The 14,677-nt window shown below is 37.2% G+C and overlaps 1 protein-coding gene across 4 annotated transcripts in view; it reads right to left on the bottom strand.

Moving 5' to 3' along the window:
• LOC150080597 (secretory carrier-associated membrane protein 1-like) overlaps positions 1-14,677 on the bottom strand; it is a 200,133-nt gene that overhangs the window by 184,882 nt on the left and 574 nt on the right. The gene's annotated exons all lie outside the window — the stretch shown is intronic.

Here is a 14,677-nt window from a genome sequence, read left to right as displayed (position 1 = left end):
GATTCACAAAATACACTGGTTCCCTCTATAAAGTATACAGAAGACAGATGGCCGACCACTTTAACAGTCTTCCTATTGGAAATGAAATCATCTTTATCCAAAATAAAAGAAGCCACTCTCTGCCTTCCATGAACTCACTAACAAAGTCTTTTAAGAAGAGGATAGTACATACAAGGAATGCACAGAAAACAAAAGGAGAACAATCATAAATCCACCATCTACTGAGCACCGTACAGATACATCTACTAACACTACACTGCTATTCAGGGCTCAACACAATGCAACAATAATTATTGTAGGGCCTCAATTAACTGCAGAGAATTTGGGTTTCCACTATAAGCAGTCATCTTACCTGGTGGCCATATTCATAAATTAGTACATCTGTACCAATCATAACTACAAGTACTAATAATTAATATCTAGGCAGAACATTAAAATTACACACAAAACTCTTGTAACTTGCTGAGTTACGTTCCAGAAGATTTGTGAATAATCTTTTTTTTTTTTTTTTTTTTAAAGTGAAATGTGAATAAATATAATTATTATGCATACCTGATACACTAATCCTGTTTGAAAAATTCATTCAAAGAAAGCTGAGACGAGTTGCTTTCTTCACATCAAAAATAATCTTATAGCAAGTGACATCAAAGCCAATGACAATATTAATACTGCTTCAGATTAGGATTGGAATCCTATGAGTCATACTGTCTCTTCCACCTTCATTATGATTTCTTTTAAACATTTGACATTCAAGCTCTTTTAAGGTTTACTGGAGATTATTATTAATCTGGTGCAAGGAAGCCCAAGGCTTATGTTGCACCAGCCAAAAAAAAATTCATTCCTGAATTACCCTAAGAGAGAGAGAGTGAGAGAGAAGTAGAAGGAAATCACCAAGAAAGAGAAGAATGATGATATCCAGCTCAGGACCCTGGGTGTGTCAAGCCCATACTCACCAGATGTGAGCCCTTGATCACAATTTTTTTTTTTTTTTTTTTATGAAACCCCAAGCATGAGAGGTATTAAAACCAATAGTACTTAGTACCATTCATGGGTTCAGAATCATCCCTTACTTGAATTTGCATCTGTGCCTGCAACGCGATCAAGTTGTTGGTTGTGGGGTCTTCTCTACGAGACTCTAGCAACTTATTCGTATCGTCAGTATCCACTTCCAGGTTAAAGTGTTTCACCATATCTAAAATTTCCTTTGTGGCATTTTCTTTTGTTTTTTTGGAATCTTCACAGTCACAGGCAAATCAAAAAAATAACCCTAGCTCGATCAGCTGATTGAACCTGCTCCTGAGTTTGGAGAAAGTTTATGAGCAATTATTGCTCGCAATAAGAGATAGCACATGAAGAATTATACAGTGGACCCCTGCTTTATAATATTAATCCGTTCCAGAGACACCATTGTATTGTGCAAATATCGTAATGTGAACTCAATAACACATTGTTTTTTGGTAATTCATTCCAGGACCACAGAAGTTGAAATTTTCACTATATAACTAAGCTATTTATCTCTCTAAAAGGTGATTTTTAGAATGGAAATTGTAATACTGATTAAAAAAATTAATTAAAACTAATATATTGATTAAAGTACAACACAAAAAATCATTTCAACTAAAGGATGCAAAAACAAAACACACAGCCAAACACATTTACAAAGGCTGCTAGTGGCTGAGAGGAAGGACCACGTGGTCTGGTCAGAGACAATTGTAAGCCAAGCCCATCGTAAAGTGAAATAAGTAGGTGCCTCTTAACATGGTCACCAGTTGGTAAAATCAGCCACTGTATAGAATCAAATTTCAGAAAAACCAATTCAAATCATTAAAATGCACTACACTTTCATCATTATCATATATTTGGCTATAAGAATCAATCAATTTTGAATGTGTCTTTGTGATATTTTTGGAGGTCATGATCACAAAACAATAAAAACAATTTGCAGTTTCCAGTTTATTGGGCTTTTCTGTTAGTGCAAATCTATTATAAATGGGTAGTAAACTCGATCTTATTGAATTTGCAAAAGTACCGACAGCTGGAATTCTGTGGGTTTTTACATTATGCTTTCCCTTCCATGGAATCTTCAATCACATCAAAAACAAATTTTCAGAATTTTCTCTTCATTCCGATTGTTTAATTTTCTTAACCTTATTACTCTGTATCTCACTTGCGTGTATCGTGCTAGTTGCACTTTTATACACGCTGTTTTCTTCATTATTGATTGCTTATCTTTTTGACTTTTTTAAATTTTCAAAGACAAAAAAAGTCAGTGAACAGAAATATCAATTAGTTAGCATGTATTACAATAGTAATTAAGCTATGTACGTAAGCATAAATTTATTTTTATTTTGCTAACCTGTGGAAAATATTCTTCCAATTTTCACATATCATTATATTTGTTAATTGGCAAGGTAATAAAGAATAAATCTATGCTTTATATCTTTACTTTTATAGCCTGTAGATAATATTCCTCCTATTTTTACTTATCAGATTCGCTGTTAAATAGAATTAAAATTCAATTCGCAAACGTGATCACAATTACCAGTGCTTACCACATATCGTATAGTGAAAAGAGTGTCCATTGTAAAGCGATTTGATCATACAGTGACCCAATCGTAAAGTGTGGGAGGGGGGGTCCTGTTGGGTATCTAGATTTTCCTGGGACCTTTAACACAATAGACTTGGAATAGTGTGTTAACGATGTTAAGAATGGCAAAATGTTTGTTTACAATTTATTATATAATTAAGGACTACTTTAGGGATATCCCCAGCCCGGATAAAGGGTGAGGGTTGGAGTCAGGAAGGGCATCCGGCCGTAAAAATTGCATGCCAAAACAATAAAAACGCTGACCCCACATATAATGGGAAAAAGTGAGGGGAAAAAAAAAAGGACTACTTTAGGGAAAGAACTGTAAGAGTGTGATCCACCATGGGAAGCATAGTGCATAAGGTTGTTAAATAGTGTCCATAGTGATCGGTGTTCAGCCCCTTGATATGGAACCTGGTATTAAAAGACTGGTGGCATTGGAATATACCCATCATAATGACTGCACACGACTTCATTATTTTGGTGGAAGGGGCCCATACACACTAGAAACTAAGAGATCAGAAATTCTAATGCAAGATTTGGATCAATAGTGTAAATTGTGGACTAACTACATCCATTCAAAGCTATTATTACTTAGCAAACACTAATCTGCCAGTAGTTAGGTTAAGTGGCATAAGTTTACCTGTAGTACAGCAACTCAAGTATTGTAGGGTACTTTTGGACCACACCCTATCATTCAACAGCCACATTTCGTACGTGGGAAATAAAACTAGGAAATTTATAGCAATGCTATCAAGAATTACAATATTGAAATGGGGATTATGGTAAAGCTTTGCATCATCTGTATGACTGCATTTTTGCACAGACATGTGTGCTCAATTTGATATGAGTGAATAGTGCATGGCAGTGTTGTGGGAGAACTTGGCTAGATACAGAGAGTGATGTTGCTAAGAATTACTATGGCTTGTACAATGGTAGTGTCACAGGCACTTCAGGTAATAGGTGGAAAAATGACTTATTTTCATGTAATCTTCACAGGTGTGTGTGTGTTACTATGTATGTCAGGGTGTTGAACACAGCTTTCAAGGCTCTGATGTAGCCAATGATTCATGGAAAAAGAAAGAAAAGCTTTGGGATTAATTAATGGATAGATAGCAAAGGATTTGGACTGAAAGGACAAATGGTGATATTACTCAGAAAATTTTCACAAATATAAGGAGCATAGCACAGAACAGGACAATATGGTTTAAAGTAATTTACATTATACATTCTTGCTAACTGGACATAGCTCATTTAATGCAAAACTCAATCAGTTGGGTGTTTCTGATAAAACTACATGTTATTATGGACTGGAAGAAACATGGGAGCATGACATGTGCTACTGTACAGGAATCTAAAGCTGTTGTTTGTTTGTTTGGATTTTTTTGGCACATTAGCTACTAAGGCTATAATGTGCCAAGACAAGGAATCTAAAGCAGGAACTGGTATCTGTGGCACCTAGTGTAGCCAGATTTGAAGAATTCTCTGATTGCAGCTGAAACTGATTTCACTGCATTTCTAACTTATGCTAAGTCAGTGTTTCAAAGGCACCATATCCTGTTACGTTACGAGGAATAAATAGATATTCAGAATGGAAATGCAATTCTTGGAGTAAGCATAGATGCGTGGTATATTCCTGAAACTTCGGTGGGAAACTTACTCTGAATGAATGAAGAGTGCCATTCATTCAGAGTAAAGTAAGATGGAAGGCAAAGTTTATAGTGTTGATGAAATTGTTGAATATACCTTGGGCTCCAGAACTTACCACAGTATGCTAAAGCTTTGGGTGGATTACAAACTGCAATATAAACTGCAACTGGATTACAAACTGCAATATAAACTGCAACTGGATTACAAACTGCAATGTTGGCTTTCTTATGAGAAAATTGAGGGTCTCAGCAGTATACTTCCAAGATTTCCTATTTTCTCATAGAACAGCACAGCAAGCTTGGATTCTATCTCTGAGGAAGAGTTTCTCCAAAAATGAATCTTATCAAGTACATGTGCTCCTAAAAATCTCCACGTTATGGGATTTTGCACATTAAAAACAACAGGGCTTATGGGAAAAATGGGGATAGGGGCAGAGCACTTAAAAAAAAAAAAAAATTCAGTGTAGTAAGTAAAACACTAAAAAAGAATTAGAAACCCAATAAAATTGCTAACACTGGTTTAAACATCTTAAATTTCTAATAAATAAATAAATATTACAGTAAATATAACACTGTAATATATACATATTAATTGATATTTCTGTACACCGACATTTTTTTTGGATGTAAAATTTAAAACAGTAAAAAAGATAAGCAATCAATAACGACGAATACAGCATGCACAAATTGCCCAAGTGAGATATCCAGTAACAATTTTGTGCATTAAAAATAGGAAGCTAAAAAAATAGGAATAAACAGAAAATTCTGAAAATTTGTTTATGTTTTTTATATGATTGAAGATTTCGTGGCAGGGGAAACATTTCACCATAATAATGTAAAAACCCACAGAATTCCAAATATCGGTATTATCGCAAATGCAATAAGATCGAGTTTACTACCCGTTTATAATTAGATTGCACTAACAGAAAAGCCCAATATAACAGGACCTGCAAATTGTTTTTATTGTTTAATGGTAGTGACCTCCAGAAATGTACTCCTCTGCTCACACTATCATGCCTCATGAAATTTCTGTTCGAACTGAAAATGTGAGCTCCTGAAAACATGAGTCAGCCTACAATACCTTGTGAGTACAGCGAATGACAATAGTGTGTCTCCGACCAATACAACTACAGTAAATAGGAAATATAGCTCACACACATTTGACTTTTGACATTTTTTAAGCTTATTAAACTTGTATTGCTGCACAGGTTGCTATGTTCAGCTCGGTGCTGGGGTTTTGAGTTCACCTTGTGTTACTTGCAGACAAAATCGATTATGTTACAAGAGGAGGTGGGTGTGGGCATGACATGCAGCAATCAGTTTCTGTATAATGGTGGTTATCTACTTCTACCTTACAGATTTATAAGGGCCTGTAACCAGACTAATCCCCAGCTCCCTTCTGACATGCTAAATCATGACAACTTATATACTGTTATGTGACAAAAGTGTTCCTGTTCGTAGCTTTCTGTGCTGCACTGTGACTACTGATCCTTAATATTTCAAGTGGCATCTACTGCTGTAGGGTCACTCCACGAAGCTTGTGTTGCCACAAGCAAATAAGAATAATTTATAAATTGTTTATGCAACTTTGTGCTGCAATGTGATTAAGGGGAATGAGGATATCTAAGGAGATATCCTTGTGTGGGAGATTTTATGGCTCCAGCAAACAATTGATAAGTTTTTGTTAAACTTTTGCCATTTTCTTGACTTAATTGGCATATTAATTTATTTTCTAGAAATAGATTTATAGTCCTAGTCGAGCTACTTAGTTTATTTTGAATTTATATAGAGATTTTATAGGTTACTACTCAGTATCTGTAGAACCTCGTACCATTTGAAACTTGCCACTATTGTTGTAGTATATTAGATCGATACGGAATAGTGTAACATATATCTCAAATCTGATAAGATTTATAAATCGTATTAATCTTCATTGTTAATTAAATTGTATTTAAATGGAAATCATGCTCCAGACTAGAGCAGCAAAGCAATGTGCACAAAGTAGCAGCAGTGCTGTGGCTCGGGGAAGAACCAAAGGGGGGCAATACTCCAATGCATCACAGTCTAAAAAAATGTGCAAAATGTGAAATGTTTGTGGACTTTCTGGAGTAGGATATGATCTAGCCAAGTAGGATGTTTTTGTGTATGCTAGCTGAAGAGTGTCAAGAAATTAGGCATTAACTCAGCGTTCTGATGGGCGTCTATAAGAGTTTGAGATGTAGGGTAGATGCACTCTAAGTGTACGAGATCTGTGGACTTACTTAAAAAGTACAAGTCAATGTTGAAAAAAGTCAAGAGTTAGGGTTAAATTTGAAAGTGTATGCAATTCTGCCCAGACATAATAGGAGGGAGTATATGATGAGAGGGTTGTCAATCAATTCGGCCCTGGAGAGATTGTGCAAGGTTCATGGAATAGAATTTTTTAGCGTGGTCTGTGCTTGTTAACAGGAGAGATTGCTTCTACAGGGATGGGATACACTTAAATAGAAAGGGTGCAAGAATATTTGTTGATGCTATCGCATCAGTGTTATGTGGGTCGGAAAACTGCTAGCTTGCGAGAGGATTCAAAGACTTAGATTAACAGCAGCTGCAGGCAGAGGTGGAAGTGATTCTTGCAACGCTTCTATTGGAATGAGCAGCAGCCTGGAATGCAAGTTGCTGGGGGTTTTAGGAACTGCTGGGAGTTATTATGAAACAAGTAAATACGAGGTGTGTTAGGATAACTAAGAGAAGAACAGGTGCATGTATACTTACATGTACACCAATGCTAGGAGTATAGTAAATAAATTTGATGAATTTTAAGTGCTGATCAAGACATCAAAGGCAGATATTGTTGGGATATCAGAAATGTGGTGTCACAAAGACATAAGGAATGCAGAATTGGAATTTGTGGAGTACAATGTGTACAGAAAGGATAGACAGGATAGGAAGGGAAGAAGGGGTTAAGCTTTTAGTTAAGAAACTCAAAATCTAAGTCAGTGCATCCAGTTGACATTGGTGGACAGTGCAATGTTGCATCAGTTTTGTGTGAAATAACCAATGGGAAAGTAAAAATGAGGGTAGGAGTGTATTATAGGAAAAAGGACTCTGATGAGTACAATCAACACCTATACAGAGAAATAGAGGGGCAAGTAAATTGGAATGTCTTCTAATGGGGTATTTTAACTTCCCAGTTATTGACTGGAACTTGTGGGTTGGTTACTCGCACACTAACAAGACCTCTGGAGTTACTGGATGATTGCTTTCTACAGCAGCATGTTCGAGAAGCAACCAGAGGGAGTAATACTGTTGATCTGATTATCAGCAGTGATTACAGTGTACTGATGTGGAATTTACTTAAAGATGTAACTAGCACCATCAGGGGTAAAGGGAATGATTTTTCCCTTCGTAAAGATGACTACAGTGGTCTCAGAGATTTTTTAAATTCTATACAGTGGGACCAACAGATGATGTTACCAACAGCAAATTCTAAATGGGAAGCATTCAAGGAATTAATCTTGGAAGCTATTAGGCTTTTTATAAACTAAAAAATATTGTTCTAGGTTTAGGCCCAAATCAATGTCAGCTGAACTAATGAGCCTTGTGGCAGAGAAGAAAAATGCATGGGATGCATATAAATTATCGGGCGACACATAAGTCTATGGTAGATGTAAGCTAGTCTGTAATCAAGCCGCAAAGGAGAATAGGCAAGCGAAGGCAGATTACGAGAAATCTTTGGCAAAGGATGCAAAGAAAAACAGCAAAGACTTCTTTACTTATATAAACCATAGAAGGAAGGGGATGAATCAGATTGGTCCACTTGACATCGATGGTTTGACAAACTGAATGAGTATTTTGCATCTACATTCACACATGAGGAATTCTGCAGGGAAGTGGAGAATTGAAGCTTATTAAACTTTAACAGGCAGCGAAATGATTTTGTAATAACTGGCAAAGTCGAGGAGAAATTGTTGAAGTTGAACATAAGAAAGGTACCTGGGGTGGATGGGATCTATCCAGTTACATTAAAGGATGCAGCAAAGGAAGTAAGCAAACCCTTAGCAATAATTATGAGAGCATCGTTGGACTCAGGAGGTCCCCAGGGACTGGAGATGCGCAAATGTACTTTTTCATACATAGGAGGATCAAAGGGTGACACGAGTAATTACAGACCTGTTAGTTTAACTTATGTTCTAGGGAAAGTAATGGAGTCACTGGTTAAAGATTCATTGCAGGATCATCTAGACAAGTCTGCAGTAATAATTCAGACACAAAATGGGTTTGTTAAGGAGAAGTCGGGTCTGACCAATTTGATTGGATACTATATGGTTAGAAAGGAACTGGATGCAAAAAATAATTCTGATATCATATACTTGGATTTCAGGAAAGATTTTGATACTGTTGCACATGGAAGACCACTGTTCAAATTGGAGCAGTATGGCATCAAGGGTAAGTTGCTACAATGGATAAAAGGATAGTTGAGCATGAGAAGATAGAGTCGTAATCTAAGGACATTGCTCTTCATAGACTAGTTTTATTAGTGGTGTCCCCCAGGGTTCGGCATTGGGCCCATGGTTGTTTTGTATATTTATCAACAATATTGATGAAGGTATATCAGGCTTAATGATGAAGTTTTCAGATGATACCAAGGTTGGCAGGATTGTTAATGACAGTGTGCTGCTGCAACAGGATGTAGAAAAGTTGGGCAGATGGGCTGAGAAGTGGCAACTGAAATTTAACATTGGCAAATGCAAATTTTAGTTTGGTTCATGATGCACCACAAATGCAAAGTACTGCATATGGGTAGCAGTAACCCCAGAGAAATGTACCAACTGTGTCAGGGTATTAAAAAATTAAAAAAGACCTGGGGGTAATTGTGCAGTCTGATATGAAGTTCTCAGAGCAATGTGGAGAGGTTGTCAGGGCAGCTCATGGGGTTTGTCAATGATATATTGGAATTTTTGTGGCAGAAATAAGGAGGTAATTATCCCATTGTATAAGGCAATGGTCAGGCCACATCTTGAGTACTGCGTACAGGTCTAGGTTCTCATTTTAGGAAGGAGTAGAGCTGCTAGAACGAGTACAGAGGGTAACAAGACTGGTGAGGGGAAACAAAGGGGTGCTCTTACCAAGAAAGGCTTAAGTTCTGCAAATTGCAGCATCTGGAGATTAGGCACCTGCAAGGTGATCAGACTGAGGTGTATAAGGCCTTAAATGCTCTAAGCAGGCTCAATGCTGATGGGATTCTTTCTCTTGCTCAGATTACAAACCTGAGGGTGCATTAACTGAAATTGAGGAAAGACAGTTGTAGAATAGATGCAGAAATTTGCCTTTAGCCAGTGGGTAGTTGATGTTGGAACAAACTGCCATCTGTTGCTGTTGATAGCTTGAGTAAATTCAAGGAAGAACTAAAAGTTTTGGAGCGAATGGATGGGTGAAATGGGGAGGTTTTTTTTGGCTGATGCTGTATAAGCTTGCTTTCTTGCATCATATGCTTTTGCTAATGATAATGCTAAAATCTTCTCCTCCTTCACGAAACTGAATTATTTTTCCTTCAAACAGCTCCTACTGCTCTTTCAAGTAACTGCTAGTGTACTGGTTGACTTCTTATAGTTTAAGTGCATCAAGGTTTCTAATGTAGTAAAACAATTACACTGCCAATCCTTCAGACAATTATTAGTACGCCGCCATAGCCGAGTGGTCATGCGCGCGGGTGCATAAGTACACGTGCCTTGAGTTACCCGAGTTCAAGCCCGTGACTGCTGAATACGGTGCTGTTTCTTGTATTCTCTCTACCTTGTGAACTCCTCTGACCGTGTGGTTGTCCTGTAGTATAAACAGAAAATTTATTTTTATTTTTACTACCAGTGGTACTTAAGGGCCCAACTACAGAAATCTGTACAATTCATTGTATTGCACTATAAATGCCACACAATACCTGAACTATTACAATGATGCTTGTGACTACAGTGTTATAATGCAGATCCTTATGCTGCTTGCTGACAACTACTGCACCATCATGGGGCTTCTTGCACTGATGACCAGAGAACAGACTAGGTTACAGCTTTCAGTACAACATGAAAAGAGAACAGACTAGGATAGATCAAGCATCTCCTTCCCTTCTGCAGCTTGTGAATGAGCTACTGCAATATCACGAAGCAACTCATTGTACTATGTTGATCAGAAGCACAACTCATTGCTGTGCTTCTGATCTGCTTTTGGACTGCTAAATTCTCAAACGAAAGTGACCAGATCTGTAACTCTGTCTAGAAGGAGAGGGGCATGTATAACAGCTAATGATACTGTAAATCTCTATCTGTATGATATTATCTATGAAGTAATGTAAACAGATGGCAGGGTTTCCAGAAGTTGGCTGGGGCTTCCTAGTACAAGAAATATATATAAAAAAAGAAGTCTTTTCTGCATACATCACAATCATATTCAAATTTTGTATCCTCAATATTAGAATGGCAGCTTGTTTCTGCTATATTTGTAATGTCAGCTTTTAATGACTTCAATACTTCAAAGTCATCAAATTTATTAACTATACTCATAGTGTTAGTGTACAAGTAAATAAGTATGGGTTTATTTATGTTTTCAGTAACTGATACACAGCTCGTGCAACTGCTAGCCTCATGTAGACCGCAGCAGGCTATATGTAATGTTTGCCCCTTTGCTTTTCAGGTTACTACATGTTTTATATTCAAAGAATCGATTCACAAGAATAAGTGAAGTAAAAATCAAAGATAGTTTTTTTATTGACCAGGGAATCAGAAAATTAATGTGGGACAGCCAATTTGATACCACATTAAACTCAATTTAAAGTGGTGAAGGTTTTCACAGTATGGCCTGCTCTACTTAAAAGAAATTAGTTTTATAAAGATGGAATATTCATCTAAAAAGAGAAGCCCCCCTCTTATGAGTATATTTGTTTCTGACCCATAAAGGCACCTCCGTAGCCAGGTGGGAAGGAGCAGCAGTGCGTAGCACATTCTTCTTGATTAGACCGGGGTTCGAGCCCGTCACCCCAAATACGGAGGATGCGGAAATGTCAGGGAATGACCACCGCATATCCTGGAGCAATATGGTCTTAGTTGCTAATACTCCTAAAAACCAAATAACAACAACTGACCCGTAAATAACTTATGCATAGAAACACGTGCAAAAACCACACACCATTGCAGACTACTGGGGAAAAAAATGTTTAAACAGTTAAAAGGATGCATCAGGCCTATAAAAAGTCATAAAATGCAATAATTTCTCTATATACTAATGCCAGGAGTAATTATCAGGAAACAGCAGAAACCACCAAGGCAAAATGCATTGGTCCCACAGGAGTTGGTTGTTGTTGGTGGCTCTATTGTCAGGGAAACGGGAAATATATTGTGCAAAAAAGATGGCGGAATAGGACCAGGGTATATCTGTTAGGGGCAAAAGGTGATGACGTTGTAGAGTAGATATCTTTTATGGGCACAATAAGTGATATTCTTGCACACATATGTACTAATGACAATAAGGATAGGCAATCTGCAGACTTAAGTACAGGGCAATGTTGAAAAAAAAAAAAAAAAAAAAAAGCACAAGTTAGGGTTAAATTTGAAAGTGTCTGCAATTCTGCCAAGACATGATGAGGGTATATGATGAGAGTCTTGTCAATCAATTCAGCCCTGGATATGCTATAGAGGCAGTGATAGTTGGGTCAGAAAACTGCTAGCTTGGAGAAGCATAAACTAATAGATTAAAATAGCCACAGGCAGGGGTGAAATGATTCTTGCACTACTTCTATTGGAATGGGCAATGGCAGTGAAAAGGAAGGTGCTGGGGATTTAAAAGACTGCTTAGAGTCATCGTGGAACAAGTAAATATATGGGCTGTGCATGTACACCAATGCCAGGAGCATAGTAAATCAATTTGATGAATTTGAAGTGCTGGTCAAGACATCAAATGCAAATATTGGGATATCAGAGATGTGTTATTCAGATATAGGGGATACACAAATTAAATATGGCGAGTACAATATGTACAGAAAGGCCACAGTGTTAGTGTTGATTGTCAAGCGAAACCAGGGGTCCACCCCCCAAATCCACTATACAGAAAAGACAACATAGGAGGGTGGTTATACTCTTAGTTCAGAAGCATATAAAATCTAAGGCCGTGAATCTAGTTGACATGGGTGGCTAGTGCAATGCTGGGTCAGTTTGGTATGACATAATCATTGCAAAAGCAAAACCTTGAGTACTGCGTACAGGTCTGGGGGAGGCCTTATTTTAGGAAGGATGTAGACCTGCTGGAATGAGTACAGAGCAGGGCAACGAGATTGGCAAGGGGAACAAAGGGGTACTTACTCTTACCAAGAAAGGCTTCATGTCTGCAAATTGAAGTGCCTGGAGACTAGGCTCCTGTGAGGTGATCTGAGGCGTTTAAGTCTTTGAATGGGTTGAGCAAGCTCAATGCTAATGGGATTCTTCCTCTTGCTCAGACTCCACACTTGAGGGGGGCATAAATTCAAATCAAGGAAGGATGGTTGCAGTATTGATGTGTGAAAGTCTGCCTTTCAACAGTGGTGGTTGATTCCATCTTTTGTCGTTGCAGAAGTTGATAGCTTAAATAAATTCAAGGAAGGATTAAACAAAATATTGGAGGAAATGGATAGGTGAAATGGGAAGTTTTGGGTTTTTGGCTGATACTGTATAAACTTGCTTTCTTGCATCATTTGCCACTACTAAGCCACAAATGCATTCATTCCAGTGCTGCCAAAGTGGATGATAGAAGCTAACCAGGTTATTGCAAGACAATGATTTATGAGTATTATTGGGGTATTTAACAACATCGTTGTTGGGTTAAGACAGGTGAAAGCAGGATCCGAAACATTACTATTTCTTGGATTGAGCTTTCGATGAATAAAATAAAAAAAAAGTTGACAGTAGGCTCTTTACTTGATCAAAGTGGAAGAATCATAGAGAAATCCCATCAAAAGTGGCAGATGACTAAGTTCAAACACAATTGGTGGTAACTTTTCCACGACAGTAGTGATTTGGGGAATTTTTTTTTTTCTTTTGACAGATGCAGAAAAAATCTGCTTCATTTTACTATTTCAATATTAATAATATTCACTATTAATTTCCTAGGCAATGTTAGGAGAAAAAATACGGTACTATTGTTAAGGGATTGATGAATGCTTATAAAAATGAGCTGTAATATGTCCCTAAAAATATATATCGTGCATTCACATTAAAAATTTTTTTTTTTCATCAATCGGATTTGGTTGGTGCCAGTGATTGATGTGGCGAAAGGTTTCAAAGAGATATAGACAAGGAAAAATGTTACAACGGAAGGTGGAATCCAAACGATAACTTGCATTGGACTTTCACCAAGAAGCTCTAGATAGCAGTTATTAAATGGAGGGGGTGAATATTTTATATTTAATTTGTATAATGATTATTAATATAATCATATTTCATTCATATATAAATCTTTTGGGTAATGCAGAAGAAGGATATTATCAGAATGTAAGTGATGAAAATGAAGTGTCTGAGAGGTGTGTGTGTGGAAAGACCAGGAGCGATAGTAGAAATGTGGCCATTCAGGAGAAAGTGGGAGATGAATGATTACAAGAAAAGATTGAGAGAAACAGGCACTGATGGTTTGGTCACGTAAGACCATGGAGGATAACATACTGCCAAAGGGGATGTTAGTAATGAAAATGGAGGGTAAAAGACTAGGAGGAAGGCCAAGACAATCACAAGAGGTGAAGAGTGATGTGGAGAGAAGATGCATTAGCTTGGAGGAACTGCAGTGAGTGAGTGAGTGAGGGAGGGAGGGAGAGAGAAGAATGGTGGGATGACAGAGCTAAATGGAGAAAACTGGTTTCCTTATCAAACAGGCAAAAAACTGTAACAACAAATAAGAAAATTTTTCATTCTTTTGCCCATGAAAATAAGGTGATACCAAATTTTCGAGCTCAGCTTTAAATTTGGCACACTCAAATTTACAATCGCTTCTCTTTAATTTAAAGGAGGGGAAAAACTTTTCCTTTTGTTGTTCAAAGTAGTTTGATGGCATTACCCATTCTTAAGAATATTCATTTGAACAGGAGCCAAGAAATGTATTCATTTCATATATCATATCATATAATTCTGGTGCAGCCAGATGCTAACTGGTTTCCATTTGGAAGCTATATTTTGAAAAGCGATTTATAAAAAAAAAAACCTTCCTCTATAAACAGCTTATTGAATTACCATTGCTAGTGAAATGTTAAATGTTTCATAAATCGGCTACAAAATCTCTAGCAATCAGTATCTGTTTACTTCAATTAAAACAAACAATTCATTCTCCGTCTGTAATGAACAAATTTTATTTAAAAAGTTATGTAAGATGCTGACTTGCTTAATTAGTATGGGACGTGTTATGCACCTACTACCTTACTGAGTGCAACAGCATGGATGAAAACAATTTTGTGCGC

Source organism: Mastigoproctus giganteus, chromosome 9, assembly GCF_048544385.1.
Source record: "Mastigoproctus giganteus isolate SK-2022 chromosome 9, ASM4854438v1, whole genome shotgun sequence".
In the NCBI taxonomy this organism is placed as follows: domain Eukaryota; kingdom Metazoa; phylum Arthropoda; class Arachnida; order Uropygi; family Thelyphonidae; genus Mastigoproctus; species Mastigoproctus giganteus.
This window is presented reverse-complemented; position numbering and strand designations above follow the sequence as displayed.